At 31.6% G+C, this 6000-nt stretch overlaps 1 protein-coding gene across 1 annotated transcript in view; it reads left to right on the top strand.

The window, feature by feature from the left end:
- Nucleotides 1–1342: 1342 nt before the first annotated feature.
- The window catches only part of LOC129960008 (esterase OVCA2-like), a 44511-nt gene continuing 39853 nt past the window's right edge, over nt 1343–6000 (top strand). The window contains exon 1 of the mRNA XM_056072996.1: nt 1343–1466. The gene's annotated coding sequence lies outside the window, so the exon portion shown is untranslated. The remainder of the gene's footprint in view (nt 1467–6000) is intronic.

The following is a 6000-nucleotide window of genomic DNA, read 5'->3' as shown; positions in this document are numbered from 1 at the left end:
GTTATTGTTGTAGTACTTATAAATGGACTTATCTAGTTGAAAAGGAATTTTTGGTGGAGAGCAATGAGAGATAATAAAATTAAAATATAGTAGTGTAAAATCCAATAAATGATTAATAGTCCTATAAGCATAATACTATAAGCCAGTCAATAATATAAAAAGCTTACTAAAAAACCTTTAGTATATATATAAATATATAAGTCTGTATATAAAATAGGGTGTAAAAGAATCTAAAAGAAGTCCAGGGTCAGTATAAGTAAAAGTTTTTAAAATATAAAAGATGAATAAGATGGAGTAATGATATGCAGTGAGCAATAAAACCAATAATGTGAAAGTACATTAAATATAAAAGTTTTAAAAGAAATTTTTTTAAAAAAAAAGATATATTTAAAAGAACACTTAAAAAAGATATTGATGGTGCCTTGGGAAAGAGGTGTGACTGGTTAAATAATTAAAAGCTCTATCACGGTAAAAGGAATAATATATATATATATATGTGTGTGTGTGTGTGTGTGTGTGTGTAAATATAAGTATCTATATATAAAATAGAATTAACATAGGTATCCTTGTGTGTATTTACATTAATTTACCCGTACCCAAAATTTACGAGAGAGTAGGTACGAGCGTAAAATTTTGACAAATTGTGCCGAAAATCCAAGTCACGTGCACTTGAATAAAAGCCCTCCGTGCCAAATTTTATCAAAGGCTTTGGCTACGTTCAGAAAAAAATGCACCTGTGGTTTGGGACTTCACAAAGCCGTTGTCAATCAATTCTGTCACGCGAATTAGCTGGTGATTCGTCGACAGGTTTTTCCGAAATCCAAATTGTTCGGAAATTATTATATTATTATTGCTGAGGAATTGATTCAGGCGTTTGAGAAGCACAGATTCGTACACTTTCCTCAAGCTACTAAGTAACGAGATGGGACGAAAATTTCGAGGTAAAGTCAAATCAGTTTGGTTTTGCAATAGGGACAACCACAGCTGTTTTTCAGCAATCGGGAAAATAACAGAGTTCCATTAGTTTGTTTATTAAAAAAATTAAATATAAAATAAATTTAGGCAGGAGATTTTTAATCATGCGATTTGTAATTAGGTCCAATCCTGGCGATTTATTCGGCTTAACGTTTTTTATAAATTCTATGATCTCCGTCGGCCGAACGGGTTCGAGATTGTTTACATGTTCACGTGTCAAAAAATTCTCCAGCTGATCTGTGACGTATTTCGTCAGGGGGGGTTGACAGCCACGCGCCAAGATTTCCGCCTTTTCTATTGGAGCAAGGCCGAGTTCTCCCGTCTCCCCCCTTAGAGGGGGGATTGGGGAGAGAGGTTTTCTGAGAAAGGAGGAGCGGCGCCAAAGTCCGCGCGTGTCAAGATTTTCTAGCAGTTCAGCTCGCCGTTGCTCGAAGTGACCTACTTCATCCTGGATTCTGCGGGTCGCAAGAACGTTGCCAAAGTCTCCGCAGGTAATTTCACAGTTTAATTTTGTTTTGGATTTCTAAAGGAAGCTTCTCTGGAGGTTTATTAAATTTTGGTTTTGAGGCTTCTACGAGTGCCTCCGTTAGAATTTTTCCTAGACTACCAATTGCATTTTCTGCGTCATCATTGCTATTAATTTTGAAGGGGGGGGAGGGATTTTGAATTTAAAATATGCCGAAAATTCTCCCAGTTGGTGGAGATTTGTGCTGGTGAAAAGGTTCCAGTATTAAAAACCAAAACTATTGTAAGCTGATCTGAATCTAAACAATTTAGCACTCTAATTTGAGAGTGAAAAAAAATTCGCTATAATATTGCAAAATCTATGACGGACGGATGTAGCCAGCTTTTCCTGCGGTTTCGTCCTAGTAGTGGATCTTCATTGGTCCAAATATGTCACATGAATATCACCTGAAAGTTGGCGCCTTAAAATGTTATTGTTATTATACGATTGCTATTTTTATTGTTCATCGATTCTATTTACAAGAAATCAGATTTCCATTTACAATGAATTAATTGCACTAATGTCTAGTGACAATCCCATAGAAATGGTTGTATAATATCAACTCGTTGTTTTTTTTTTTTTTTTTTTTTGGATTGTTTCTCTGGCTTGATTTATTTAGCAGGTAGGCTGTAAATTTTCGTAGCATTTTATTTTTTACATTAATATCAATAGTTTCCTACAGAAATTAAATTGTTATCTGACTATTTAATTTCTGAAAGAAGTGTGTTTTATTAATTTACATTAATTTATGCCCTTTGTTTATGAGAAAATCCAAAAAAAGAATTTGAAACTGTAAAAAGTACAATTTAAAATCAGTCAAAACTGTGTATGAAAATGGGAGAATTCCTTATGAAAACCAATATCCATTTAAACAAAGCAAATAATTATATGTCAATTTAAATAATATTATTATACTGCTGAATTTTACTGTGCAAGAGATGAGAATTTATTAGTATCTCATACTAAACCTTTTGTAAAATTTTGAAATTTATTTGAATGAGTAAACAGTTGTTAACTAGAAAATATATAGTTCTGATAAATTTGAATAAGAGTGATATTAACTATGGTTATTTTAGAGGCAATATCTTTACATAAAATATATGCATGATTCATGGATAGTAAACAATCAGATCTTTATCAAGATTCATTTTTACTTCATGAAACTTAATTTTACTAATTCCAATATAAAAATTTCTATATAAAACCTTTTTTCACTTGACTCCTTGTTGAAGGCATTTGTTGTTTTGGATTGAATGGAATAAAAATGTGCTCCATTATAACTCAGCAATGAACTAGGATAATTAAAACTTAACAGAAATGAGATATATTTTGATTGCTTGAAATATTTCTATAATAAATTTCTTTGTTCAATCTTTAGTATTTGAATGCAAAATAACATACTTATTTTATATATAAGTAATGATATTTTAAACTCTAATTTCAATTTAATTAATTTCCAAGGTTTTATCTTAATTTAGCCCATAGTATCTTCATTCTAAGATATTCTCTTATTTCCTGATCCAATTCCGCTTTCTGTACTTGATTGATTCAGGGGAGGCTTTGTAAGATTGTTGAATCGGCTAAAAGCCTAACTTTCCCACACTCCGAGTGAAGGGACAAAATACCGCTAACATGACAAATTCTTTTTGGGGGAATCCCTGTGTTTCCCTTGCCTCGTTGGTGCGTGTAGTGAGGGTCCCTATCGAGATCTCATTATATATAAGCACTATGGAGAAATATTTTCCCTATCAATATCTCAGGTTGTATAAGACCAGAGATAAAATGTTCAAGGGCTTTTTCCTCATTTCTTTCTGTGTCGCTCTGTGTTGTGCGTTGCTCGTCGCTCCTGCTTGCACATAATGAGTGCTTCTCCAAGATGAAATGAAAAGACGTCACGAAATCGAATGTCTCTTCACTGTCTTCGAAACTGCATTCTGTTTCACATAAAATAATGCTTACATATACAATGGCTCCCTAAATTGAGTATACACATACTCTTTCTTCTTTAATTTTATTCTTTTTGATCTTCAAATTTTTAATTATGGCAAATATTTATAAGAACGACAAAATATACATTAAGAAAAGTATTAGACTAAAAAACAAAACGGAGGAATCAATAATATTTTTATTACAGTAATTTTTATGTCAAAGTTACAAATACCAAAGTCGCAAAATTGAGTATACATCTAGCAAAATCTGTCAACAAAAAGAGAAAAAAAAAATTAATATTTTGTTGCATATCCTTTTGCATTTAGAACAACTTGTAAACGGCTTGGCATTGAGTTGACAAGAGTTTGAGTTGTTTCGCCGGATATTTTCGACCATTCTTCTTGTAATACTCTTTTTAAGCGTTCCTTGAACCTAATATCGTGTTTTTCAACTGATTTTCCTAACTGTGCTAGCAAATTTTCAATCACATTGAGATCTGGAGATTGAGGAGGGGTGTGCAATTGCATTTTACAATTATACAACAACCATAACTTAACTATTTTAGCTGTATGTTTTGGATCATTATCTTGTTGAAACAGAAAACTTTACCCTAAACCCAAATTCTGAGCACTTAGTTTTAAATAGTTCTTCAATATATCCAAATATTATCTTATCCCCATGATTCCATCAATGAAAACTACATTTCCCACTCCTTTAGCAGACACACAGCCCCATACAAGAAGTGAACCATCTCCATGCTTGACAAAAGGATTGGTGTTTTTAGGAAGAAGTTTAGAATTGGGCTTTCTCCAAACATAGCATCGACCATCACTACCAAAAACATTGAACTTACTTTCGTCACTGAATATTACTTGATTCCAGAAGTCAGTAGGATAACGACTCCAAACAGAAAGCACGTAATGTCGAAATGTGGTGTCTTATTCATTGTAAACAGCATTTACACACACCACCACAGTGCCCCGACATCAATGCCATTGAATATTTATGGGCCACACTCAAAATAGTGGTTCAAAAACACAAAATTACAAACAAAACCCATTTAATACAAGTTTGCAAGAAGAATGGGGTAAAATATCTTCAGATACCCCCAAAAATTGGTCAAATCGGTACCAGGACGTTTAAAGACCATTATAAAAGCTAAAAGACATGCAATTAAATATTGACACTTTTTTCTTTGCGAGATATTACAAAAATTTCACTGGTGTATTCTCAATTTTTTGAAAAAAAAATCTGCGTATGTTTATTTAAAATGCTTCTGAAATTTTTCAGTTTAGAGGTTTTCTCTTAATTTTTCTTTATTTTTACTTTAAATTAAACCATTTATCATGTGTAAAAATAAAATCATGTTTGCACTTCTCGGTAATGTGTTATTTATATTGAAAGTCAGATTTATCAAGTAAAAGTAAGGCATACTCTCAATTGTTTGAGCCACTGTATATATATAACATGTATTTGTTAAATTTTATAATGATAAACTATCTTTTGATATTTTTTGACAAACTTTGAAACATATTTTTGTATGCTTAAAATTATGAATCAAATTCTGATACCAGTTATTATGTTCCGAGAGATAACAAATGATGATGGCCTGATTCCGAAAAATAGCTATGAAAATTTAGATTATATGAGTACTATTTCTATCTGAATTTTTTAAATCCAAATACAAATATGTTTGTAATTCATCTTCATTAAAAATAAATTTACAAGAGCATGTTGATTAAAAAAATTTACAATTAAGCATATTAACAGAATTATTACATGAAATTAAATTTTTACTAAATTTTTCCAAACCTAATACATATCAAAATATTTTATGAATGGTTCACATATAAAAACAATGCAACATTAGTAACGAAGGGTTTAAAATATCAATATAAGCTACTGTAGTACTGTAAAAATAACTGTTTTAAAAACAATAGTTATAGTGATGTACTTGGATGTTTATGGTAAAAGTGAAGTTTAGTGTACCCCTTGCTGCGCCAAGAATGCCAAGTCAGCAATAAAGATGGCGTACAAAGTAAATAACACTTCTGCAGAACAGTTATGGTTACCACTATCCGCAATATAATTATGATTTTTTTACTGATAAGTATTGAGCCGGTTTGTTGGGCGCAGAGCAAAAGTTAGAGCATGCGATGCCTTCGGTATCTGTAAAAAGCACCGGGCAGAATTTTTTAACTTAAAAAAAACATCCTACTGCTTCGCTAGCAGCGGGAGATGGAACCTAGTAGCTTCGCTAGCATATTGAACATAAGGACTGCTTGGATAACAGGAACAGTACATAACCAAAAGAAAAAGAAGCAATCAAACCATTATCTATAACAAAATTTCAAACAAGCATCCTTTTCCCAACTTCATCAACTCGTAAAAATATATTCCACTCATCCTTCATCCACTCTGCTGGTTCGAAATACTTCAATATATATATATATATATATATATATATATATATATATATATATATATATATATATATATATATATATATATATATATATATATATATATATATATTCCACTCACCCTTCATCCATTCTGCAGACTCAAAATACTGTCTTCAATCCCATTTA

This window comes from Argiope bruennichi, chromosome X2 (genome assembly GCF_947563725.1).
Source record: "Argiope bruennichi chromosome X2, qqArgBrue1.1, whole genome shotgun sequence".
In the NCBI taxonomy this organism is placed as follows: domain Eukaryota; kingdom Metazoa; phylum Arthropoda; class Arachnida; order Araneae; family Araneidae; genus Argiope; species Argiope bruennichi.
This window is presented reverse-complemented; position numbering and strand designations above follow the sequence as displayed.